We start from the raw sequence: 27,982 nt of genomic DNA, 5'->3' as shown, positions 1-27,982 counted from the left end.
TAATTTAACAATTTATTTGCCCATACAAACAATGAATAATTCTCTATTGCAATTTTCACAAATATACTGCGGAAGAAAATAGCACTGGAAACTGAAAAAATTCTAGCACACACACATAAAAATATGACACAATTCTTTTCGGACAATTGTCCCTGGAAAAACCCAACTTGGGAAAATCGATGCAGCAGATGAGGGTTTTATTATTATGCAGCAGTGAATTCTAAGTACAATCTATGGATGCCCAACTGGCAATCCAACTAGCAAGAAAATCTGGCCAAAATTATATAAGGGAATTTCCCTTTTTCCACAAGCAACCCTAGCACAACTTTCCTTCAAAAAACTCGTCCTCCTAGACCCTCTTTGCAGTGCTTGTGCAGGGCCTATGACGTCTATCCTCTGAACTGCCTCTGATGAAGTCGTTCTTCCTGTCTCTACTGAAGAAATCGCTTCTCCGGCAATCTGGAACCTTTGTCCGGCCTCTAGAACTGAAAACGATTTTGAAGTGGATCACTCTAAATAAATACATATATTTATATTATTGATAAATTGAAAGATGATTACAAATGTGGGAGGCCCCTGGCTTAAATATTGCCTTGGGTGCCTCGTGGTGAATGGAGATCATGCCCTTTGCCTAATTAATTACTAATTACAGACTTGATTAATTTTTATAGATTAATTTTTATATAACATTGCCTTCCTCTTGAAAAAATGCTTTGTCCTCAAAGCATGCGTAACGACAGGTGTTGTTGACGAAACACTTCTGTCTCCCAGGAAGCTTCTTCTTCTAGTAAGTCCTTCCACTTGATCTATTCTTTGATTGCTCGTGATCGCAGCTTTTTTCCCTGATGGAGATAATACCTTCTGGTTCTAGAATGACCCTTCCTTCGTCATCTAAATTCGGAAGTGTTGTTTGTGTTGATTGATGTTTGCCAAGTGCCTTTTTAAGGCAGGAGACATGGAAAACGTTGTGAACACGACTTATATCATAAGGGATTAAACTATGTGCTACTTGGCTGATCTTTTTGTTGATCTTGTATGGTCCATAAAACCTTGGTGCCAATTTGTTTTTTTCCCTTTTGTTTTATGGAGAATTGGTTGTACGGCTGAAGTTTAACAAATACCCATTCTCCAACTTCAAATTCTCTCTCTATTATGTTTCGGTCAGCTTGCTGCTTCATACGATTTCTTGCATTATTTAAATTTTATTTTAGAGTTTGGACGACTTTTTGGGTTTCTTCTAACTGGTCTTTAACAGTTGGAAGTTTTGTCTCGATGATAGCAAAGTCCTTCCATTTTGAAGGTTCATAATAGTACAGAGCTTGAAATGCAGTCAGTTTTGTTGAAGTATGGTAAGTAGAATTGTACCACCATTCAACGAGGTGTAATCACTGAGCCCACTTATTTTGTTTGTTTGTGGCATAACAATGTAGGTAGGCTTCTAAACATTTATTGACAACCTCTATTTGGCCATCTGTTTGAGGATGGTAGGCTGAACTCATGTTGAGGTAGGTTCCTATATGTTTGAAAAATTCCTTCCAAAAATTACCCTTGAACTTGGCATCTCTATCGCTCATAATGACCTTGGGATATCCATGTAATTTGTAAACATTTTTGCAAAATATCTCAGCGATTTGTTTTGCTTAGTCTGATTTCCTCATTCCAATAATGTGAGCATACTTGGTTAGTCTATCGACTACTACAAGAATTTTATCCTTACCATCAGACATGGGTAAACCTTCAATAAAATCCATTGATATTTCCTCCCATTTCTGATTTGGGGTATTTAAAGGGTGAAGTAGTCCAGGTGTCATAATATTTTCATTTTTACTCCCCTGGAATTTATCGCATTCTGTTACATATTTTTGAATATCATTATTCATTCCCTTCCAAAAAAATGATTGTCGTGCTTTATAGTAGGTTTTAAAGAATCCTACATGTCTGGCTAACAGTGAATAATGCGACTCTTTGAGAACCTTGGCTTTAAATTTGGAATTTTAACTCAGATAAATTCTTCCCTTATACCATAGAATATTGTTTTTCCATTCAAATTTGGAATTCCGAGGAAGGTTATTGATTATAGCACTTGTTTCTGGATCTTTTGCATATTCACTTCGGATCTCATTCAGCCATTCCAAAACAACTAAAACTGCAAGTAATGATGGTTCTTCGTCTTTCTTGGACAGAGCATCAGCGATTATGTTATCTTTCTCTTTCTTATGTAATATATCCATGTCAAAGGCAGCGATTTTTTCAATCCATTTTTGTTGTTCTATAGATAGCGTTTTCTACTAGAGGAGATGCAGAAGACTATTATGATCTATTCGTATTAAGAACTTACCTCCCAAGAGATATTGTCTCCACTTGGCTAATGTGTGCATAATAGCAAGCATTTCCTTGTTGTATGTAGACTTGAGACGTTCTTGCTTATTGAGCTTCCTACTTTCAAACGCGATTGGGTGACCATCCTGCATTAGTACTACTCCTATGCCAAAACCTAAAGCATCACACTCAATTACAAATGGTTTTGAGAAGTCTGGAGTTGCCAATACAAGGGCATTAGACATAACTTCCTTCAAGTCTTCGAAACAGTTTCTTGCTTCATCATTCCATCGAAATGAGTTTTTCTTTAGAAAGTTCGTTTGGGGTGCGGTTATATGGGCATATTTTTTAATAAATCTTCGATAATACCTAGTCAATCCTAAGAATCCTCTTAGCTTGGAGATATTAATTGGTTTGGGCCATTCCTTTATAGCCTTGATCTTATTAGGATCTACTTTTACTCCTTCCTTGGATATTATATGTCCGAGATACTCTACTTCTTTCCCAAAAGTGCATTTGGACTTCTTGGCATAGAACTGATGCTCTTCTAATACAGTAAGAACTTGCTCCAAATGTTGTAGGTGCTCCTTCCATGTTTTACTATAAACTAGAATGTCATCAAAGAATACTAACACAAACTTCCTTAGATATGGGCGGAATAGCTTGTTCATAGTAGCTTGGAATGTTGTTGGTGCATTGGTTAAACCAAAAGGCATTACTTTAAACTTGTAATGACCTTCATGTGTTCGGAACGCAGTTTTTGCTATGTCTTCCAACCTTATTCTGATTTGGTAATACCCTAACCTTAAGTCCAATTTTGAAAAGTATTTAGCTCCATGTAGTTCATCCAACATTTCATCGATAAAAGGGATTGGAAACTTGTTTTTAATTGTTATTTTGTTTAGTCCTCGATAATCGACGCATAATCTGAACGATCCATCTTTCTTTCAAACTAATACAACTAGAGCAGCATACGGACTTTTACTTTTTGTGATAATGCCACATTTTAAAAGATCCTGGACTAATCTTTCAATTTTGGTTTTTTGATGATGTGGATATCGATACGGTTTGATGTTGATGGGATTTGATCCTGATTTGACTTCAATTGTATGCTCGATTTCTCTTTTAGGAGGCAACTTCACTGCAAGGTCTTGGAACACCTTTTCGTGCTTTTGAATTAGTCCTTGAACTTCGAGTGAATCTTCGTTAATCATAATTGAAGTTAGCATTTCTAATTGATGACATTGCACTAAATAAGTTGGTGCTCCCTTCCGGACTGTTGATTTGGGGTAGCATCAGATGTGCTCTAGCCATGAAAATTGGTGGAGAGGCTAAAGCACATGAGATCTCCAAGACCCAGAAATGGTTTGGGGAAATTCTACCCGGTGAAGGAGATATTAAAATAATTAATATTTTTAATGGGTTCCTAAGTCTAAACTTAGGAAAATAAAAATATTAATGGGTATTAATATAAAACTAGGTTGGAAGATTCTAAATGACATGGATCAAGCCAAAACTAATCTTAGTTGTTGATTAGAGATGTAATCTTAGTCGTTGAAGACTCAACAGTAAAACAAAAAAAAAAGTATGAGAGGAGGCTTGAGGGTCAGTTGGAGATACACTAAGACAGACCAGTCAATTCGATTTCTGGAACGAGGCTTGCTAAGAAATTCGAACTAGAAGACTGGATTGCAGCAAGAGGTAGCAAGTACGTAACAGAGAGGCAGGGACAGAGCCGGAGGACCAGCGCAGAGATCAGAGAGGCAGACGTAGAGCCACTCAGAAGGACGTGGAGGCAACTAGACTGCGCAGTAGTTGGAGGGCCTGCGTGGGTGACGTAGAGAGGCCAAGTGCCAACGCAGTGAGGCAAAGTTCTGACGTAGAGGGTCTAGGAGCTGCGCAGAGGTTAGTTGGACTGACGCTAAGCCTAGGAGAAACGTCGAAGGATTTATCTTTGTTGGGTGAGCTAGTTTGGTACCCTAGTTGTACTCAAGAAACACTGATTAATAAAATCCTCCTCTATTGCACCGATTTTCCCGCATTGGGTTTTTCTAGGGACAATTGTCCAAAAATAACTGTGTTGATGTGTTTGATTCTTGTGCATGTATTTGTTTCTGTATAATGGTGTGATATCTACAGTAGAATTTATTTTAATATTTACTGAAGGGATTTCGTAAATAACTTATTGGAAAATACGTAGGTAAAATAAATCAGCAGCTGCAGTAATAGAATTTTCACATGGTATCAAAGGAAGGAATCAAAGACAGGAAGGGAAAATCAATTATGGGTCGAGATCATGATGCAAAGGCATCTACGTCAGGAGACTCGTGCAGATTTTCAGAAAATTGCACAAGAGATAGTAATTTCGATTTCTCTATGCTAGCTTCCAGATTGGAAGAAGAAGTTGCTTGTGTGACAAGCTCTGCATCATCAGAGGTATGGTATATAGACAGTGGAGCCTCCTGGCATATGACAGGAATCCAAGAATGTTTCTCAGATTATCAGGAGGAAAGGATGAATTTTCATATCACCATGGGGAATAAGGCAAAGTGTACTCCAATAGGGAAGGGTACCATAGTTTTTCAAATAGAAACGGGAGAGCGGTTCCGTGCTACCAATGTGCTGCATGTGCCAGGACTGGGGATGAACTTACTTTCCGTATCACAACTTCAAAGCAAGGGATATGACGTTTTCTTCATTAAGGAGAAAGTATATGTCAAACACCTGAGTTGGAAAAAGAAAGTGCAGATCGGAATCAGAAGTAACAGGTTGTATAGGTTACAGCTAGAATCACCAATGGCACTGATAGGCAGTAATGGAGACAAGGATTTGAATGAACTATGGCACAGAAGAATGGGATATTTGTACCATGGGGATCTGAGAATTCTCAGGAAAACTGTAACAGGAGTTCCACAGCTTAGTACAGAACGAGATGATGTATGCAGAGGATGTGCTCTAGGCAAGTATGCCAAAGCAGCATTTCCTAGAAGTAAAAACAGGGCCAAGAGTGTACTAGGATTGATAAACTCAGATATCTGTCGACCAAAGTCCACTAAAGCTCTTAGTGGTGTCGAATAATTCATCACTTTCATTAATGACCACCCCAGGAAAACATGGATTTATTTTTTGAAAACCAAGGACAAGGTTTTATGTCGATTCAAAGAATTCAAGGTTCTAGTGGAGAATCTGACAGGGAAGAAAATAAAAGTTTTGCGCTCAGACAATGGTGGAGAGTATGTCGATAAGGACTTCACTGATTTTTGCGCTAGGGAGGGCATCAGAAGAGAGTGGACAACCCCTTAAAATCCGAAGCAAAATGGAGTACAGAAAGGAAGAACAAGACTATCGTGGAAGCAGCTAGGGCCATGATGTATGATCAGGATATGCCAAAATTCCTGTGGGCAGAAGCATGCAACACAACAGTCTATGTCCAGAATAGAACTCCTCATAGGGCATTGGGCAAGATTACTCAAGAGAAAGTCACCAGGAAGACACCTGAAGTCAGCCATTTCAAGATATTTGGAAGATTAGCATATTGTCGTGTACCTGAGGAGAAAAGGAAGAAGTTAGATCAAACTGCAAAGAAAGGATATCTAGTAGGATATAGCGAGAACGTTGAAGCATATAGAATCTATCTTTCAAGGAGTAGGAACATAGTAGTTCGACGAGACATGAAGTTCATGGAAGATAGGGCCTTCAGAAAATCTCAAGAAATGCCTTCCGAGGAGCAGTCAAAAGATGAGCCGTTGGTCAAACCACTTCAACCAGCAGAAGCCAAGAATTCTCCCTCAGAATAGGATGAATCACAAGAAGAGGAGGAGCTAACAGATGCACCTACTGCCAGAGGAAGAACGAGCCGGGAACTTCGATAGATTTTGCGGGACGCGGAAGATTTCATCGGTGCATCGAGAAACGATAAAAGGGAGCGAAGACAGCCAGATAGATATCAGGCCTTAGTAGCTCAGGATGGGGAGCCTTCCAGTTTTCAGGAGGCCGCTCAACATCAAGTTTGGATGGATGTGATGGTAGAGGAATACAGCTCTATAATGGTGAACGATGTCTGGGAAGTAGTGCTTAGGCCTCAAGACAGATCCGTGGTAGGTTCAAGATGGATCTACAAGATTAAATACGTTGCAAACAGCAGTGTGGAAAAATACAAAGCCAGGTTTGTGGCTAAGGGGTATTCTCAGAATGAAGGAATTGACTATGAAGAGACCTTCACCCCAGTAGCCAGGTATACATCTATTAGAATCGTGATATCTCTTGCAACACAGATGGGATGGGAGATTCATCAGATGGATGTCTTAAATGGCATTCTTAAACGGGATAATAGAAGAGGAAGTATACATTGAAAAACCTGAAGGCTTTGAGACACATGAGAAGAAGTCTCATGTATGCAGATTGAAGAAATCCTTGTATGGGCTCAAACAGGCACCTAGAGTGTGGTATGGTCGAATTGATGGCTACTTGCAAAAGATGGGGTTCGTCAAGAGTGACGCAGATCCGAAACTCTACTATCTAGTTGTAGAGAATGAGCCTCTAATCCTAGAATTATATGTGGATGATCTCTTCCTGATAGGATCATCCAGGCTCATCGAGGACTGCAAGAAGAATCTAGCCACAGAATTCGACATGAAGGATTTGGGACAGATGCATTATTCCTGGGGTTCGATGTTTGGCAGCAGAAGGGGGAGATCTTCATTAGACAAGGGAGATACGCTACAAAAATTCTGAAGAGATTCAGGATGCAGGACTGTAGCCCTATGGCTACTCCAATCAATGTCACATGGTTCGGGTTCGAATTCGAATTCGATTACAATTAAGTTCTATTCGAGTTCGAATTTTTAGATGAGGTTCGTAGGAGGTTTGCCATTAGGTTCGTTCATGTATATAATTTTATATATATATATAAAATCATTAAAATTATATAAATCTTTTATATTCATTTATAATTAATATATATTTATAATTTTAATCATATACTATATCAATAAATTTATAATTTTCAAATTCCAACGCGCTGCGTCATTAAACCTATAAGTAGGCTTAAAATCATAACTAACAAAACTGATTCGGAAAAGCACACATTGTGGAATAACGTATGGTCTAATTAATGCTAAATTCTACTACAAATTTTGGTTCAGCCGTTTTATCTTATCGCGCTTAAGATTCATACAGCGAAGAATTGGTTTACGTTCTTTCTTTTTCTTGAAAGGAAAGCTTCCATGGACACATACATTTTGTTATAATTTCTCTCAAGAACTGAATCAACTAAATAAAGAATCGGCATATCAAGGCGATGACGGACTTAAACGCCCAGAATTTAACTTCTAAAAAAATGTCAGGTGAGAAATGTCCCAGCAGGACTCGATCCCTTGCGGCAGAGGTGCGAAGCCATCCTTCGTTAAAATGTTTCGGTAAACAGGGCCGACAGAAGGCTCGCCGATCTGCGCTTTCTTTCCCTCTTCGATCTTCACCACAAAATTCTAAGTCTCCTCCATACTTCAAGAAGCGATCTCCCTGCTCCTTCGCGTCTGCTATCTATTAAATTTTTGCTTAGAAATTGTGGAGCCACGGGAACACTATCCGTAACCTCAACGCAACAGGAACTAAGATAAAGTCGAACCTTCTCGAACCTAAACGAACTTTAATTTTATTTTTTTGAAATTCGCTGAATTTCAGACCTCAATGTTTAAGTTCGACGAACCCTGTGACACTGACTCCAATGATCACCAACTGGAAGAAAATTGATGCATCAGAAGACAAGTATGTTGATCCCACCTTATACAGGCAGCTCGTAGGGTCCCTGATGTATCTGGACAATACCAAGCCAGACATTTGTTACGCTATCAACACCCTCAGTCAGTTCATGGTGGAACAGAAGAGGGCGCACTGGGCAGCAGCCAAACATGTTCTCAGATATATACAGGGAACAGTCGATTATGGACTCTCGTACACCAGAAGAAATGATATCATACTAAGTGGGTTTACTGATGCAGATTGGGTAGGAAGTTCGGTAGATCGGAAAAGTACCTCTAGGTACTTTTTCAACATTGGATTGGGAATGACCTCCTGGTGCAGTAGGAAACAAAAATCCGTAGCTCTAAGCTCAACCGAAGCAAAATATATCGCCGCTAGCACAGCTTCATGCGAAGCCATATCGCTTAGAAAATTGCTTGTGAACTTGTTCAGAAGAAGAATGGAAGCGACCATGATCATGTGTGATAATCAAAGTTGCATCAAGCTCTCTGAGAACCCAGTATTTCATGATCTGTCAAAACACATTGATATTCGATGTCACTTTGTCAGAGACTGTGTCCAACGAGGAGCTGTGCAGTTGAGTTACACTCCTACAGGAGAATAGGTGGCAGACATCCTTACTAAAGCCCTTGGAAGAACCAAGTTCGCTTATTTCAGGGAGAAGATGGGGATGGTAAAGAATCCATTTCAGTAACAAAAATGGATAAGTATCAGGTGTTGCAGTGCTATGAGCAGCATGATGTAGCGTTTGAGAGAGAGTTGCAGTGCAGATGCAATGTTGGGAAGAAGGACCAGCAGCAACACAGATGCAGAGGAAGTTGTTGTACAGATGTAGCAGTGGCAGTGGTAGAGCCATGGGCAGCAGTACAAGATGCAGCAGTGCAAAGGATGTTGGGCAGGAAGGCCAAGCATCAGCACAAGTACCGGTGTTGGATGATCAGGGTGATGCTCAGTGGTGGAGTATTACTAGAGCACATTCCTCGCTAAGAGGGAGTGTTGATTTGGGGTAGCATCGGATGTGCTCTAGCCATGAAAATTGGTGGAGAGGCTAAAGCACATGAGATCTCCAAGACCCAGAAATGGTTTGGGGAAATTCTGCCCGGTGAAGGAGATATTAAAATAATTAATATTTTTAATGGGTTCCTAAGTCTAAACTTAGGAAAATAAAAATATTAATGGGTATTAATATAAAACTGGGTTAGAAGGTTCTAAATGACATGGATCAAGCCAAATCTAATCTTAGTCGTTGATTAGAGATGTAATCTCGGTCGTTGAAGACTCAACAGAAAAAGTATAAGAGGCTTGAGGGTCAGTTGGAGATACACTGAGGGAGACCAGTCAGTTCGATTTCTGGAGCAGGGCTTGCTGAGAAATTCGAACTAGAAGACTAGATTGCAGCAAGAGGTAGCGAGTACATAACAGAGAGGCAGGGATAGAGTCGGAGGACCGACGCAGAGATCAGAGAGGCAAACGCAGAGCCACTCAGAAGGACGCGGAGGCCGCTGGACTGCGCAGTAGCTGGAGGGCCTGCGTGGGTGACGCAGAGACGCCAAGTGCTGACGCAGTGAGGCAGAGTTCTGACGTAGAGGGTCTGGGAGCTGCGCAAAGGTTAGTTGGACTGACACTAAGCCTAGGAGAAACGCCGGAGGATTTATCTTTGTTGGGTGAGCTAGTTTGGTACCCTAGTTGTACTCAAGAAATGCTGATTAATAAAATCCTCCTCTATTGCACCGATTTTCCCGCATTGGGTTTTTCTGGGGACAATTGTCCAAAAATAACTATGTTGATGTGTTTGATTCTTGTGCATGTATTTGTTTCTGTATAATGGTGTGATATCTACAGTAGAATTTATTTTAATATTTACTGAAGGGATTTCGTAAATAACTTATTGGAAAATAAGTAGGTAAAATAAATCAGTTGCTGCAGTAATAGAATTTTCACACAGATCATTTTCATCATCCGAGATGATGATACAATTTGATTCTCAAGGGGATTGAACCCATATAACTTGTATTTTTGCCCTTCCTATTTAAATTTTACAAATTGCTTTTGATGGTTGGCAGAGTAAGTGCCTAGGGTTTGAAGCCATTGGATACCTAGGACCACATCCACTCCTCCTAATGGTACAGTGTAGAACGGAGATTCTAGATTATAGTCTTGAATCTGTAATTTGACTTTATGGCATTTCCCTACTTTTTCAATTTTCTTACCGTCAGCTACCATAACCTTCATGTTGGGCATGGGAAACGTGAAAATGTTGAGTCTTTTCGCCATAGTTGAGTCCAAAAAGTTGTGGGTGCTTCCAGTATCGATCAGAACCATTGCATTGCTTTCTTGATGTGTCCTTTTAACTTTAATATCTGGGGTTGAGATATACCTGTCATGCCTGATAATGACACTTGCGAAATATTCTCGTTATCTGATTTTGGAGAAAATTCTGGGGAATCTTCGTTTTCTTCTACGTCTAATTCTTCATTGTTTGACTCATTAGTTGCTACACATTTATACAGCTTCTTGGTTTCTTTTCCTTTAGCACACCTATGTTTAGGGTCCCATTTTTCGCCACAACGTTTGCACTTGCCCTCTTTCATTCTTTGCATTTCCAAGTTAGTTTTTTCTCCTTCACAAAGATGTGGTGGAACATATTTTTTGTTATTCGTGTTCGCAGCTCGGGGAAATCTTCGTCTCGAATATGCTCTTTCAACTTTTGGCCACTACATCTTTTTGTGCTTCTTTTCAATTGCTTTCGCCTTCTACCTTGCTACTTCTATAGAAGTGATGTCATGAAGCTCAAGCTCAGCCTGGAGATGGGGTTTTCGTCCCATGGTGTATGATTGAATGAGACGAGTTTTTGATAACCCAGGTACTCGTGTAGATAATGTTTCCCATTCTCGAGTGTATTTGTCCAGATCTCATTTTTGTTGTAGTCTGGTGAGTATTGAGAAGAACTCTACTTCCTTGACACCTTGGAACCTCTTAAAGAATGCATTTTTGAATTTCTTCCAGCTGATAGCAAGTGTCGTCTTCTTCCACCACATATACCAATTATATGCTTCACCTTCCATTTGCATGGACGCATGCCTAATCTTTTCACCATCATTGTCAATACTGTAAATCTCAAAATATTCTTCTGCTCTATTGAACCACGCAACACTGCACCAAGGTTTGCTCTTCGTTGATATGTAGCAACTGACGGAGTGAAGAAGGGGTATTGATTCGCGAGATGCATATTTGAGTAGTGATTCCAGAGCTGCATATTTTGAAAATTTGTGTTTACTATTTTGTTGATGGGGAATGGAGGATGCTTTTGGAGACTCAAGGTTCTCATGTGAATCTGACGAGTTTGATGTATCCAAAGAATTAAGATGTTGAGTAGCTTCATTATTCTGAGGTATTTGATCAGGTGTAATCTTCAACTTGTCACAAATACAGGTCAACATCACCATTGCTTGATTATGATTTAGATCCACCTTATTTGAAAGGATTGCATGATCCCTTTTAAATTCGTTATGGTTCTACTCGAGCCGACTCTCTATTCTTTTGTTGTACTCTAGAGCTCCTTGATTTCATTGTAATGTCTAGTAACCTTATTCTCAAGATCAATCATTTTTTTACTAAAATCGGCCATCGACATTGATGATGACATTGATTGGGTATGAGGTGGAGTATAATTATCCAGCTTAACCCTCTTCTTTAACTTGAACTTAATTTTCTTTAAATAATTAAATTATTATTATTATTTCTTTAATTAATTTATTTTTTAATTTTTTATTTAATTAAATTATTATTATTATTTAAAAATTTTTAAATAATTAAAACTAATTAATTAATTTAATTATATAATGATTTTATTTTATAATATATAGTATCACTTGACTATATACTATATAGTTATATAACCCTTACGTTCCAAATGATGGAGTCGATAAGATGTGTCGGTTGAATGGGTTGAATAATCCAAGAATGTCACCAAGTTGACCCGAGAACGCGATCAAGAGGTGTGGCATCGGCTGTCGGAGAAGGGGCTAACAGCGGACGATGGAGAAGGTAGTAGTAGCAGAAGTCTTGCACGGTGGTCATGGTTAGTGGTAGGAGAACGAGGCAGAACAGGACGCAGATAGCAGCGAAACAAGGTGTGGACAGAGGACGCAAATAGCAGCGGAACGAATAGTGAGGGAAGAATGACAGGGTTGTGCAACAGGGGAAGCGCTCCGAAGATCGACTTTGCTCTGATACCAAATGAGGTGAATCACTCTGAATAAATACATATATTATTGATAAATTGAAAGATGATTACAAATGTGGGAGACCCCTGGCTTAAATATTGCCTTGGGTGCCTCTTGGTGAATGGATCATGCCCTTTGCCTAATTAATTACTAATTACAAACTTGATTAATTTTTATAGATTAATTTTTATATAACATATTTTGCCTCCAAGTAAATCGAGTTGCTCTTTTGGTGTAGCGCTCCCAAACTTGAACACACAAAAACAACTTTCATTAAATTAAATCACACTCCAAAGTTTTAATTAAATCAAAACTCTCAAACTTGATTTTCCCAAAAGATTACATGACTATTTATTTAGAGGAGAGAAGTCCCTTGAATCTCTTATAGAGAGACTTCCTCCTAGATATTTGGAGGAAGTTGAGAGCTATCCTCTCAATTTTAGGATTCTATCCTAACTTCCCTATCTCCTAATTAATTCTAGAATGACTCACTAATTCTAGAAAATCCTAGATTCTTTAATTAAATAATTACATAAAATTAAATATGAGATGCTCCTGCATCATACTACCCAAGTAGAAAAATTCCATGGCCTCTTGACCATGAGTCTTGTTGTCGTGTCTTCCTGGATCCCATATATAATTTTGTTCATGTTCTTGTCCTTCTACATCCGCTTCTCGAACTTTACTATAACTCCACTCCTGCTTTTCTCGCTGCAAAACATTTGTCTTCACCATACTTCTGCTCACCATTTCAAGAGGAATTTTCCTAACCACGAAAACCATCAAAAGAAGAGTACATGACCAGACCAGTATACCTTCACTCTTATCCCATGCTTGTAAACTTGTTTCCTGAACTCTTTGCTCTGCTTGATTGAAATTTGTCTCGATGTTGCCAACGAATTCTTCAATCTTCAGATTTACAACAACTTTTAGAAGTTGTCCATCCTCACATTCTATCTTTGGTTCATCATCCCTGACGAGCATTCCATTCAAGTATTGTTCTTCATCTCTGATAAGAACAAAATTTGGATTTTGTTCTCTTTCTTCATCTTTCTCAATCTTCACGACAGTTTCAAAAGATTATTCATCACCTATATCAAAACCTTTGTGAGTTGCTTCCTCATACTCAGTTGCTCTGAATTCTTCCTTCAACCTGTATCTCACTTTTTGTCTCTGTTTCTTTATCATAGCATAGAATTCTTTATCATGGCATAGAATTCTTTATCATAAGAAGAGTATTTTTGCTTGGCTTGCTTGGCTTCATTAAGTTTTTCACTGTAGTAGGCAAGTGGTTTTCCTTCTTGACTTAGAACAGCTCCTATTGCAGTTCTACTGGCATCAGTGTCAACCTGAAACAACTTATTAAAATCTGGCAGTGATAAAATAGGTTGTTCTATGATCTTTTTCTTTAATAATTGGAGACTTTTATTAGCTACTTCTGTCCAATGGAATGGTTGATTTTTCTCCTTAATAGTTTCTACAATTGGAGCACATATGCCACTGAAATTTTTAATGAATTTCCTGTAGAAGCTTGCCAATCCATGAAAACTTCTTACCTCTGAAATGCTTCTTGGAGTTGGCCAATTGATTATGGCCTTCACTTTCTCCTGGTCCATCTTTAGGCCTTTTCTTGAAATCACAAAGCCTAAGTACAATAGTTCTATCTTCATGAAACTACACTTCTTTAGATTGATTAACAATTTCTCCTATTGTAGCTTCATTAAAACCATCTTAAGATGTCTTAAGTGCTCTTCTTTTGATTGACTGTAGATTAAGATATCATCAAGGTAAACTATAACAAATTTTCCAATGAATTCTTTTAAAACTTCATTCATTAGCCTCATAAAAGTGTTGGGAGCATTGGTAAGTCCAAAGGGCATTACCAACCATTCATATAAACCATTATTAGTTTTAAATGTTGTTTTCCATTCATCACCTTCTCTGACTCTAATCTGATGATATCCACTTTTTAAATCTATTTTAGAAAAATATGTAGCACCACTTAGACAATCTATAAGATCATCAATACGGGGTAATGGAAACTTGTACCTGATTGTAATTTTGTTGATTGCTCGAGAATCTGTGCACATTCTCCATCCACCATCCTTCTTTGGAGTTAATACTATTGGAACAACACATGGACTTAAGCTTTCTCGAATAAGACCTTTATCTAGCAAATCCTGCACTTGATTTTTAATCTCTTCGTTCTCTTTTGGAGTCATTCTGTAAGTTGCTTTGTTTGGAAGGCTAGCACCTGGAATGAGATCAATATGATGGCTAATGCTTCTAATGGGAGGCAATTCATCAGGCAAGTCATCCACTACAATATCAATGAATTCATTCAACATATTTTTAATTTCTTCTGGAAGATCATTCAAATTTGTACTTGTGAGGACTACCTTTGGCTTACCGATCAAAGCAAAATTTATCTCTCATGCTTGATTTCTTGAAGAAATTCTTTCCTACTAAGTAACATTACCTTAGATTGGTCTTCTTCTGGTGCTTTTTCATTCTTCAAAGGCAAAAGTACATGCTTTTCACCATCCTTTTCAAAAGTGTAGGTATTGCTCTTTCCATCGTGCATTGCTTTCTTGTCATATTGCCATGGCCTTCCAAGCAAGATATGACATACATCCATAGGCATAACATCACAAAGAACTTTATCCTTATAACTTCCTATTTGAAACTCCACTTCACATTGTTCATTAACTAATATCTAATGTCCTTTTTGCAACCATGAAACTTTGTAGGGAGTAGGGTGTTTAGTTTTTCTTAATTTTAACTTTTCTACCATTTCAATAGATACTAAATTAACAGTACTCCCACTATCAATGATAACTTTACAACATTTTCCTCCTGACTTACAAATAGTTCTTTTCATCATCAAGGATTCACCAGTTTCAGGTGCATTTTCATGTGTGGAGGATTGTATCAATTTGTGTTATATGTGTGCTTCCTTGATTAGAAAATCTTTCTAGACATTCATTAGCCTTGTGACCAACTTTGTTACATATATAACATCTTACCACAAAAGATCGACCTCTACCTCTTTGATATGGTCTTCGTCCTCTAAAGTCTCCTCTTGATGATTCTACCTGTTGTGAACTGTTGCCTTCTTCTCTTTGAAATCTTCCACTAAAACTTCCTCTGATAAGCTTCTTCAACAATTTTTACAGACAAAACATCCAATTCATCTTGTAGTTCAAATCTTAGGCCATTAATGTACCTAGCTAGTTTTTCGTCATCTGCTTCCATATGACCAGATCTTATACTCAATCTATAAAACTCCTCTGTATATTCTTTTACAGACATAAATTTCTGCTTGAGATTTTGCATTCGACGAAAAAGATTTAACTGATAATCTCGAGGAAGAAATTTACCTTTGAGCTTGGCCACCATTCGATCCCAACTAGTGATCTTTCCTTTGTTTCTATTTCTTCATTCGACTTGCACACTATCCCACCAAAGTGCAGCATGTCCCTTTAATCTGGTCACTGCGAACTTAACCTTCTTCTCATCAGCTACATTTTCATAGTCGAAATATTTATCCATGGCGCCAATCCAGTCAATCAATTCTTCAGGATTTAAATTTCCTTCATACATAGGCACGTCCAATCTTGGCTTGGTACTTATTCCTGCAATCATCTTGACCATCTTCTCTTCTGGAGTTTCTTCTTCAGCTTCTTCTTCTAAGCTTTCTTCCGCTTCACTGATATCACCAATGTCGACATCTCTTTGACGTGTTGTCTCCAATGCGTCCAATCTAGTTCTAATATGTCTTACTTCATCAAGCAGAACTTGATTTGTAGTTGGCCTTCCTCAACTACTTCCAACTCCTCTGGCTCCTCTTGCTCTATGGGCCATTTCTATTTTTATTTTTTAATTAAAATAAAGGATAATAACCTTTTCTTAAACTCACTCTTAATAATAAAATAAATTTCACTTCATAGATTTTATGACTTTTCAAAATAATAATTAAATATTGAAAATACTGTCGAGGGGGAGAAGAGGAGAGTCTGGTGCAGCCTGCGCGCGAGGAACCAGATAGCGAGAGCCTGGTGCAACCTCCGAGGGCGGTAGGAGGAAGCCTGGGGAGCGTGTGAAGAGCCACAGCCAACCACGAGACTGCGCACAGCTCCAGAGCCATGGCCCCAGGAGGGGGCCGCGAAAAGGATCCACCCTTTCCACCTGAGCTAGCTGCATTCCGGGATCTAGTTGCGGCATGCAATAAACAGCCAGCAACCGAAAACCAGCAGAAGTTTGTAAAAAAATGGAATCCATCCCCACAATTGCTCTGCCGACTGAAGAACCCTGCAAAGCGACATTAAACCTAGTAGAACGAGGGCTTATTGGACAGTTCACAGGCTTATGGCCCTCGCCTAAAGCTGTAGAAGCCTGGGTGCAAAGGAACTAGCAACCTCTGGTCAAGGAAGGAATAAAAAGCCATTTCGTCGGCAAAGGCTTCTTTGTATTTGTATTTGAAGCAACAGAAGACAGGAACCTCATATTCAGAAACAACCCGTATTTCATGGGGCCTCAAGGTCTCTATCTGAATCAATGGACACCAGACTTCGATCTGACTCAGGATGTGCCCTCGGCTGTCCCAATCTAGGTGCGATTGCCCCATCTACCTCTGCACTGTTGGAACCCTAAATCCTTAGAAACCATAGGCAACAAGCTAGACAAATACATCGATCGAGCAAAAAGAAGAGATCAGTACTCCTGTGCGAGAATCTATGTAGAAGTAGACCTGGAGGAAGGTCACCCTGAGGCCATTAAACTCACGGTGGCTGATTGGACACACATACAAGTGTTGGACTATGAGCAACTCCCATTTAAATGTCGGCACTGCCATGGCTACGAGCATTTTGCAAGCATTGTAAAAAGAAATCAGAGGATGGAGTTGAGAAGGAGAAAGGAGATCAATGGACTCAGGTGCAGAAATCAGGAACAACTAAGTAGAGCAACAGGAACAAAGGGAAAGCCTTGTCCACTGGGAGGGTTGCTCCTCCCGAAGCCCAAGCAGAAGGAAGCTCAGTCCCACCAAGAGCAGACATATCCACAAATCCCTTTGAAATACTCAGCACACCAGAAAAACTCCAAGATCCAGCAGATAAAGAGGTTGAACAGCAGGCTAACAACATGGAAGAAAACAAAAGGCAAGAGGAATCAGTCCCTCTCCAAATCGCATCCCCAAAAGGTGCCTCTAGCTCCCCAACCTATGCAGATATGACAAGAAAGAAGACCCCAGAGATATCGGGATCCTCGGAAGATGAAACAACTGAGAGGCCCTTGAAAAGAGTGGGGAGGAAATCTCACAGAGAGGCTAGAGAAGAAGAAGCAGAGAGACAAAAAATGCAAGGCAGTCAGGCCACTATAGAGATGTCTATCGGCAGAAATACTAGAACCAGGCCTCCCAAGGGAGGTGTTGCCCCAACCCTTACCAATAAATAATGCGATTAGTCTCTTGGAATTGTAGAGGACTAGGGAACCCATCAAAAGCTGAAGCAGTCAAGAGCCTATTGAAATCAGAACTTCCCGAGATCCTCATGCTCCAAGAGACTAAAATAGAAGGCGAAGCCCTTCTGGAACTCAGCAAAGTAAAATGGAAAACAAAAGCTGGAAAAGCGGTAAGTGCTAGAGGTACATGCGGCGGGTTAGCCACTCTCTGGGAGGCTGACAAATTTCAGCTTGAGAGCTCCTTTCAGACGCAGCACTGGATTTACACCGAACTCCGACACCTATCAAGTAAGATAAACTTTGCTCTCTTTAATCTCTATGTACCTGTCCTCTATGCAGAAAAGGAACAATGCTGGCAAACTCTGACTGATTTTTTGGAAGCATACTCCCTCAACAATATAATTATTGCCGGAGACTTCAATCTAATCCTAGACCCAAAGGAAAAAAGAGGAGGAACCAGCAGCAGGGATCGCTTTCTTCCCTTAGTGGAAAACCTAATTCAACAATGGGATTTATTGGATTTCAAGCCAAAAAAAGGGCTATACACATGGACAAATAACAGAATAGGGGAGGAACACATATCAGCCAAGCTAGATAGATTCCTTCTTCAAAGTTCCTTCCTCTCCGAGAAGTTGATCATCTCCACAAAAACTCTGCCAAAGTGGAACTCAAACCATAAACCCATCCTCCTTCTGCTAGAAGAAGAAGAAAACCTGGGGCCAATCCCCTTCCGGTTCAGCCCATTATGGGCAAACAGAGAAGGGTTTTTGGATACAATGAATAAGGCATGGTCCATCCATGTTCTTGGATCACCCAGCTATGTTTGGGAGCAAAAGATAAAAGCCACCAAAGCAGCCCTGAAGCAATGGATAAAAAAGCCCACAGATTCTCCCACTACCCAACGAAAACAGAGCACAAAGCAGTTGTTGGATCTCCAAATGGGCCTGGAGATTCAAGACATAACCAGAGAAAAAATTCATAGTGAGCAAGAACACCAAATCAGCACCCTCCGAACATTTAGAGAGGAGGAAGAATACTTGAGGCTCAAGTCATGCAATCTCTGGCTTGCGTCTGGAGACAAAAATACAACCTTCTTCCACAAGCAAATTCGAACCCGTCTTTCTAGAAACCACATTGTTGAAATCACCTCGCCAGATGGGACTGTTCTCAAAGGCACAACTCTGATAAAAGAGGTGGCAACCTCTCATTTTCAGCAGTTGTTCAAAGAAGAAGGTGCGGAGGATGATGAGGAAGCTCATGACTTCCTCAAGCACGTTCCAAGGATGGTTAACAAGGAGGACAACGCATCACTCCTGAAGCCATTCACTAAAGAAGAAATTAGCAATGTCATATGGAAGATGGAACCAGACAAAGCCCCAAGACCTGATGGATTCTCAATACACTTCTATAGAATCTGTTGGGACATCATCAAGGCTGATTTGTACCAAATGATCAAAGGATTCCTTCGAAAAGCCAAAGTGGGAGGAAGCACAAACTCCACCTTCCTAGCTCTAATTCCCAAAGAAGCCAACCCGGAGGCGTTCGACAGATTCAAGCCAATCTCGCTATGTAATGCGTCCTACAAAATTCTCACCAAGTTACTTGCTAATAGAATAAAGCCTCTGCTGGAAAAACTCATCTCACCCAATCAAGGAGGGTTTTTCAAAGGCAGGCATATCCTGGACAATGTGATACTGGTGCAGGAAATCATCCATTCTAGCCATCAACGCAAAGAGCAAGGTATGCTCATCAAACTGGATATGGCAAACGCCTTCGATCGAGTAAGGCACTCCTTCCTCCTCCAAGTTCTTTCTGCATTTGGTTTCAGTTCTGAATTTGTAAAATTGATTAAAGCATGCATTGGAGAACCTTGGATAGCCCCTCTAGTAAATGGCAGGCCGACAAATTACTTCAAAGCTTCGAGGGGAATCAGGCAAGGCTGCCCTCTATCCCCCTTCCTGTATATTTTGATGGCAGACTCTCTAAGCCGAAAGCTCACAAATGAGAAGCTCAATGGGACACTTCCTGGCATCAGGGCGATAACCAGAACAACCCCAATCAATCATGCCTTGTTCGTCGATGACTCTATCCTTATGGGAGGAGCCTCCATTAAAATAGCAAGAGCCTTCAATGGAGTAATCCAAAGCTTCTGCAGAGTCTTCGAAGCTATGGTCAACAAGAGGAAAAGTGCAGTGTACGGTTGGGCAGTAGACCAGCAATCTATACTCAGGATTGCCCAAGCATTGGGCTTCACAGGATATGTCTCTTGGGAAAAATTCAAGTATCTTGGCCTCCCTTTAACCTTGGGTACCACTAAGGCCCCTCATTGGATGGAAACTATCAACAAAATCAAGGCAAAAATGACTACTTGGTGTAGACAGTGGCTTACCATAGCCGGGAAGCTCACTCTGGTCAAGTCAGTTCTCTCATCCCTTCCTATCTACCAGGCTTCATTCCTTTTAGCTCGAAAAATGATCACCGAACAGATAGCAAAGTTGATCCGAAATTTTCCATGGCAAGGAGGAAAGGGGAACCAAAAAAAAAATCATATAGTAAGCTGGGACATAGTGAAAAGGCCAACATTTGAAGGTGGACTTCAAGTAAGAGATCCTGGGTTGGCCAATTTGGCAATGGGAGAGAAGATCCTCTAGAAAATCTTCTCAAACCAAAGACACCCTGTAAGTCAAGTTCTAATTAAAAAATATATGCACAGACTCTCAATAAAGAATATGGAAGAAGGAACTTCCCACAAAGGAACCACGTTGTGGAAGTTGTGCAGCCAAGGCTGGAAATTCTTTAAAGATCAGCTCTACAGAATACCAGGAAATGGGAAAATAATTAGACTGTGGGATGACAAGATCATGGGCCTCCAACCCCTAAATCTTGCACCGGAAATAGCAGACTTGCGTAACTAGCTCATCCAAAAAGGTATCCACAAACTTGCTGACATATGCACTTGGGATTCAGCAGGGAACTGGAGTAACTGGGCCCTCCATCGCCCCCCTGATTGGATGCTCCCTCAACTCCATCAATTACTAGATAAACTATATGGTCTGGCTCCTGTGCATGTCCATTCGAGGGACAAGTGGTGCTGGGGGATGTCTGGAGCTTACTCAGCATTGACTGTAATAGAGGTTGTTTGGCCATGCCCAACCTCTGCTTATAGATAAAATTCAACCGTTTCTGTTTAAAAATATATATATTGAAAATACTTTATGAAGCATCTAGCATAAAGTCACCTTATGTAGTCTCCACTTACATAAAATTATATTAATAATCTCCACTATATATTTTTAAAACTATCACGGTGCTTCAGCGTGAAAAAGAGATATGGTAATTCGATGAACAAATAATCTTCAATGTAATTACTTCAACCTTTTTCCAATGATGTCTGCATCCACGCATTAATACGCAGAACTAGATGAAGAGACTATCGTGACACTGCCCATACCCGTGTTGTGCTCCATGTCGTATATCTAAAATAGCCAGCAACAAATGCAGTGTTCAACCTCCCAGCTTGCAGAGTCACGCAAACAACAACATATGCATTGTGTATACACTGTCAGAAAACACCAATGCGTATTAAATCAACATGAGATGCGCTCTTTGTTGCTAAACTCGAACTCCTGTGATCATACTATTCAAAAAAAATGCTATTGCAGCTTCAATCAACGAAGCCTTGCAGCTGAAATCAATCCAAAGTCGCCTAACGCTCTAGGCCCTGCACAAAATCCTCCTTAATTGCCTTGCTCACCCTTTCGACCCGCTCTCACACACAAGCCCTCAACAGCACAAATGCAACAATTAATTCCTTAAAATCCCACACAGTTGGTTCTCACATGCAAATTCTCGGCAACACTCCCTTTCTGCAATACGACGGTTTCTCAAACGAGCTACAAAGAATCTCACTCTCAACGCTAAACCTTATGTACCAGCACTAACATCCGTGGCTTACTCCAGCGATGACATACTTCATAGCATCAACAATTCTCATTTCCGTACCAAACTAACTCGGCACAAAAATTAGATGCTCGATTCTCAGAACCGCTCTGATACCAAAAATGGTGCAACGCTTCCAAACTTGAACACGCAAAAAAAAATTTCATTAAATTAAATCACACTCCAAAGTTTTAATTAAATCAAAACTCTCAAACTTGATTTTCCCAAAAGATTACATGACTATTTATTTAGAGGAGAGAAGTCTCTCGAATCTCTTCTAGAGAAACTTCCTCCTAGATATTTGGAGGAAGTTGAGAGTTATCCTCTCAATTTTAGGATTCTATCCTAACTTCCCTATCTCCTAATTAATTCTAGAATGACTCACTAATTCTAGAAAATATTAGATTCTTTAATTAAATAATTACATAAAATTAAATATGAGATGCTCCTGCATCATCTTTTGAAGCAATTGCGCAGTCCTTTGCACTGCCTCACTGGAAATAACTCATCCTCCTTGATGCCGCCTCTCCAGATCTGGAAAACTTCCTCTGGATCATTGTCTTTGCCCCTCACTGTCTCTGCATCAATCTTTGGCTCTCCAGCAACTATTGTTGCTCTCTGGAAACGGATCTGCCAAGGAAATTTAACTGCTGAAGTGTCTTCTCCATCACCACATTAATCCCTTTTTATATCTTCCTATTGGGACTCCAACGGCCAAGATTAAATCTTAATCAATGGCTCAGATCATTTTTGGATCAATCCGTGTAAGTTTCTAGAGAATTCTCACCTTGACTTAATTAATTCTGATTAATTAACCAATTTTCCTAAGTTTAGACTTAGGAAACATTTAAAAATAGGTTAATAATATAATTAAGTCATTTCTAGGTGGAATTTCCAAAAACGATTTTTGGGTTTTGGAGATCTCATGTATTCTAGCCTCTCCACCAAATTTTGTGGCTAGAACACATCCGATGCTACAGAAACTAACACTCCCTCTTAGTGAGGACTGTGTTCTCTCTAGTGTTGCACATCCGCCACAACACCCTGTCTCTGTATCACCTCCTATCACATTGTTGATGTATGGCTACTACTGCCCACCAACTACAGCGCAACTCTGATGCTACATATGTGTTGCTGCTGACATTGCTATACTGTTGTCAACTCTGCAACTTCCTCTCATATGTTGTTGCTACAACTACAACTACTGCAACTGAGAAGCATCCAAAATACTAAATCATCTTTGTTCGGTATTATGCATTTGTCTCCTGAGTCCTGACTGCTACTAGCCTCTGCACTGTCACTGAAGAATCTGTGTTGCTGCTAACTCTACATTGTCATGAAGAATCTGTGTTGCTGTTAACTCTGCACTGAGCCACCTGCTTTGTTGTCAACACTGAACTGCGCTCCTCAGCATCTAACTACTACTAGTCTGCAACTGTCCCTCTGATACTGACTGCATCAACTGCCACTGATCCATCCTACTACTGAATATTGTGGGCCAGGTAATGATCCATGAGGTGTATTGTCAAGGACCCACTCTCTGTATCTCTTTGGGGCTACAGCACGAAATCACCCCACCTCTCCTGGAGGTATATCTGCGAACATAGCAAACTCTTCCTTTAGCCTGGAGGAAAGCTTGTCTATTTCCGTTGAGGTGCCTATTGATCATGCTTGTCCTTCTTCTTGAGAGGGCACTGGGTACTGTAGCAACCAAACTCGCCACATTTAAAGCACTTGACCTTTGATAGGTCCTTATTTTTCTTCTTCTGTCCCCCCTGCCCCTAACTGGGACCCTTCGATGCAAGGGCCACATTCTCCTCTTCCTTCACACCCTTCGATCCACTACTACTGCTACCACTAATGGAGCTCTTTAACAGAGCTTGCTTCAACTCCTCTTGCTGCAAATTAGCCCACATCCTGTCCCATTTTGGCAAAGTGTCTGCGCCCAATATACTTTGGACAAACACTTGCCAATCCTCTGAGAGTCTGAGACACTATTTACTACCAATTACACTAGCTCTAATGGTTGAGGTGTTGCTCCAACAGCGACAAGTTGTTCTCAGACTTCCTAAATCCTTGTGAGGAAGGGATCTATGCCTTATCCTTCTGCATACATATGCATCTCAACTTTTCTTCCAGGAATGTTTTTCGTTGCTCGGAAGTACCTTGATATAGCATGGAGAGAGCTACCTGCATCTCTCTAGCTGTACCTTTATCTGCCAAATGTGAGACTATATGATCTCGGACTCCATCCAAGATCAACCGCTTCGCCCTTGCCATCTCCTTCCTGTATTCCTTGAGCTGATCTGCATCTTGGGGAACTGCCACCACATTATCTATGTAGGCTTTCAAGCCATATTCATCTAAAAGGAAGGACATCCTAGCCTTTCAGATGACATAGTTGGAAGCTCCATCCAACCGATCCTAATCTCTAAGCCCTGTTGTGGCCATCTTTGATCAAGTCGAAAACTCCCTCTTTCCCTCTGCTTGGTTGTTGCTCTGCTACTCGAACTTCCTTTTGGAATGCGTGGAACTGCAAGCTGCTACTGCCATTCTGCCACAGAAAAATTAAACTTCTAAGACTCGAAGTTCCCTAAGAGAAATTTTCCCTCTACTGTGTATGTTTTTCTCTTCCACCCGACATTGGTTCTGCTGCTGCAAAACCCTCTGCGTCCAACCAAGGAATCTGCTTAGCGAAAATCTAAGTTGTTGCTGCTCCCTCTGATTACTAGAATCACTAACCTAGGCAACTCAACTTTTTGACAACCTTGCAACTAAAAATCGAATTCATGCGCCAGCAATTCGGCCAGCCTGTCTGAGCATTGTGTTGCCTCTAAGAATTTCGGCTTGTTGCTCCCTCTGAGCAAAGAAATTCTTTCCTTCGCTTCTGAGCTTCCCGGCTGATCACTCACACTCTGATACCATGTGAAAATCTCATCTATTGTAACAACTGGAAAGAATTAACAATTTATTTGCCCATACAAACAACGAATAATTCTCTACTGCAATTTTCACAAATAAACTACGAAAGAAGATAGCATTGGAAACTGAGAAAATTCTAGCACACACATAAAAACATGACACAATTATTTTTGGACAACTGTCCCCGAAAAAACCCAACTTGGAAAAACCGGTGTAGCAGATGAGGGTTTAATTATTATGCAAAAGTGAATTATGAGTACAATCTATGGCTGCCCAACTGGCAATCCAAACAGCCAAAAGATCTAGCCAAAATTATCTAAGGGAAATTCCCTTCTTCCACAAGCAACCCCGGCACAACTTTCCTTCAGGAAACTCGTCCTCTTGGACACTCTGTGTAGTACTTGCGCAAGCCCTATGATGTCTAGCCTTTGAACTGCCTCTAATGAAGTCGTTTTGCCTATCTCTGCTGAGGAAATTGCTTCTTCGACACTCTAGAACCTATGTCCAGCCTCTGAAATTGAAAACGATTTTTCCTCCAGTTAAATCAAGTTGCTCTTCTGAAGCATCTGCGCTGCCTCACTAGGAATAACTCAGCCTCCTTGTTGTTGCCTCTCTGGATCTAGAAAACTTCCTCCGGATCATTGTCTTTGCCCCTCACTGTCTCTACTTCGATCTCTGGCTCTCCGGCAACTGTTGTTGCTCTCTGGAAATCGATCTGCCAAGGAAATTGAACTGTTGAAGTGTCTTCTCCATCACCTCATCAATCCATTCTTATATCTTCTTGTTGGGAATCCAAGGGCCAAGATTAAATCTTAATCAATGGCTCAGATCATTTCTGGATCGATCCATGTGAGTTTCTAGAAAATTCTTACCTTGACTTAATTAATTCTGATTAATTAACCAGTTTTCCTAAGTTTAGACTTAGGAAACATTAAAAAATAGGTTAATAATCTAAATAAGTCATTTCTAGGTGGAATTTCCGAAAAAGATTTCTGGGTTTTGGATATCTCATGTATTCTAGCCTCTCCACCAAATTTCGTGGCTGGAACACACCTAATGCTACAAAAACTAACAAAGGAGTGTAGGACCTTGGTAATTAATGGAAATATTAGATTTTTAACTTTTTAACATTACCATTATTGTTTTAGGATGTTTGAGAGTGGTTCCAACCTCATCAAACTTCGTATGGAGAAAGTAGAAGTCCATATCCCATTCAGAATTTAGTAGACTCAACAATTCTCAAGATTTCACGACTGGCAAAATTATAGCATTTCCATCGTCTTGCACAAAGATGAATTTGCATGCGATGAATTGTTACTTGGAATTATATTAATTATTATTTTTATATTTTATAATTTTAGACGTGTCAACCCCTATGCTAGGGACCCTAATGTCCCCTGTCCCCCCCCAAATTTTCCTCAAATTTGGGGATGCTCTCATCTCCCCCTTGTGCATCTCCCCACTCTCGCACTCCCTCATCCCGAAAACTTAGTGGAACTGATCCAGATTAGACCATTATATAGTTTGTCATCCATCTCAATGTTTTCAAAGTGGAAAAGGTGGAGGAATTAACTCACAAGACCCTTTTTACTGATGGGACCCAATTTGGCAAATTGGGGTCTGAAACCTTCCACGAACGTTTTGAGGCATCAAACAACTTTTTTGGGGGTAAAACTTTATCGCTTTAGCACAACACCTTTCTTTCCTATTCTACACACAAAAACATTTCCAACAACGAAAGAATTGCGTCAATCGGAGTCCGTATGCGAAAGTTATGCCACTCAAAAGTTGACCTTCCTGTTTTCACCACCATAATTTGAGAGGATGCCACATCAACCCCCATAATTCATGGAAAAGGGGTTAGCCACATGATTATGATGAAGAAGATTTTAGAAGAGCCTATATTGTAATCTAATTATGAGTTGAGGTAGTCAAACCTAACCACTAGAAGGCTATCGGGTTGTGTCATAACCAGGCCACTAGAACAAAAAGGGTTCCATCCTTTCGATTGTAATTGTTCCATCGTTGAGCAAAAATAATCAAGCACACAGAGAGAAGATAGAGCACACAGAGAAAAAAGGGTTTCACATGAGATAGAGCACACAGAGAGGATTTGTGCACTGTAGTAGCCCACAAGCCATAAGCCATATTTCTTTGTACTCGCATACATTTTTCTATTCAGAGAAAGAGAGCAGAGCAGCCTCATCTTCCAGTTGGGGTTTTTCTCCTGAAAAGGTTTCGTAGGTCATATCTTATGTCAAATGTGTGTGTGAGCTTTTTATTTCACTGTTCTCTATTTTCTACATAATTTTAATTAGCGTGCATACACTATTAATAGTAATCTACAAATCTATAAATCTAAAGAGAAATAAAATTGTAAAAGTGTAGATTTTGGAATTTTAAGTATAATTTTATCATATCTATCGTGATGAACTGCCCAGTTGAATATCCACAACAATTTACAAATCAGGAACATAGCTTGACTCCCTTGAGAATGAAGAGAATTTTGTTGATATTTTTTTCTGAAAAATGAGAATATTGTTGAAGTTTCTAAGTTTACTTAGTTAGAAACCCTCCATGCACTTTATCTGCTTTATTCCTACCTACTTGTTATTTTCCTTAACAAGTTATTTACAATGTAAGTACTGAAAATAAACACTAGTGCATGCTCAACATATTACAGATCAGCAACTAAAAAAAACAAAAACAAACACACCATATGACACCATTATTTTTGGACTAATGTCCCCGGAAAAACCCAATGTGGGAAAATTGGTGCAGCTATCTGACGGTTTTCTTATTAAGCAATATCAGAGTACAATCTGGGTGCCAAAACTGGCCTACCCAACAAAGAATTTCCTTGGCAGTAATACCTCTCAGTTTCTGACAAATCTCCTAGTTGAAACCCCGGATAAACCTTCTAGCAGCTACTCAGCACAAATCTGCCCCAAAAACCCCAGTGTTAGCCTCTCTCTGGACTGCAGCAGCTCCTCTCTGTCACACGTTGGCCCTACGTCACCCCGGATGGGTCTGCGTCAGTCCTCTGGCCCTCTGCGTCAGCAACGCAGGCCTCTTTAAGGGTCTGCGTAACTCCTAATTGCCTCTGCGTGGCCCTGTGTGAGCCCTAGTTGGCTCTGCGTCACTCTCCCCGGCTACTGCGCTGCTCTTCTGGCACTATCTCTGCCTCCCTGTCTTTCCTTACTCAAATGCCCCTCAGCTACATCTCCCAATCACTAATTCTATCTCTCTTAGCAAACCCCACTCTAGAGAATGGAATGATAGATCACTCTGGTGTGTTCTCCAAGTGACCCTCAAGCCTCCTCTTATACTTTTCCTGTTGACATTTCAACAGCGGA

General features: G+C 40.2%; 1 protein-coding gene across 1 annotated transcript in view; it reads right to left on the bottom strand.

Annotated features, from left to right (window-relative positions):
• The window catches only part of LOC149211035 (multisubstrate pseudouridine synthase 7-like), a 361,532-nt gene that overhangs the window by 326,728 nt on the left and 6,822 nt on the right, over positions 1 to 27,982 (bottom strand). The window lies entirely within an intron of this gene.

Source organism: Pinus tabuliformis, chromosome 1_2 (genome assembly GCF_031772625.1).
Source record: "Pinus tabuliformis cultivar Carrire ecotype Pingquan chromosome 1_2, CPIR1, whole genome shotgun sequence".
Classification (NCBI taxonomy): Eukaryota; Viridiplantae; Streptophyta; class Pinopsida; order Pinales; family Pinaceae; genus Pinus; species Pinus tabuliformis.
Note: the sequence above shows the minus strand (reverse complement) of the source record. Positions and strands in the feature narration are given on the sequence as shown.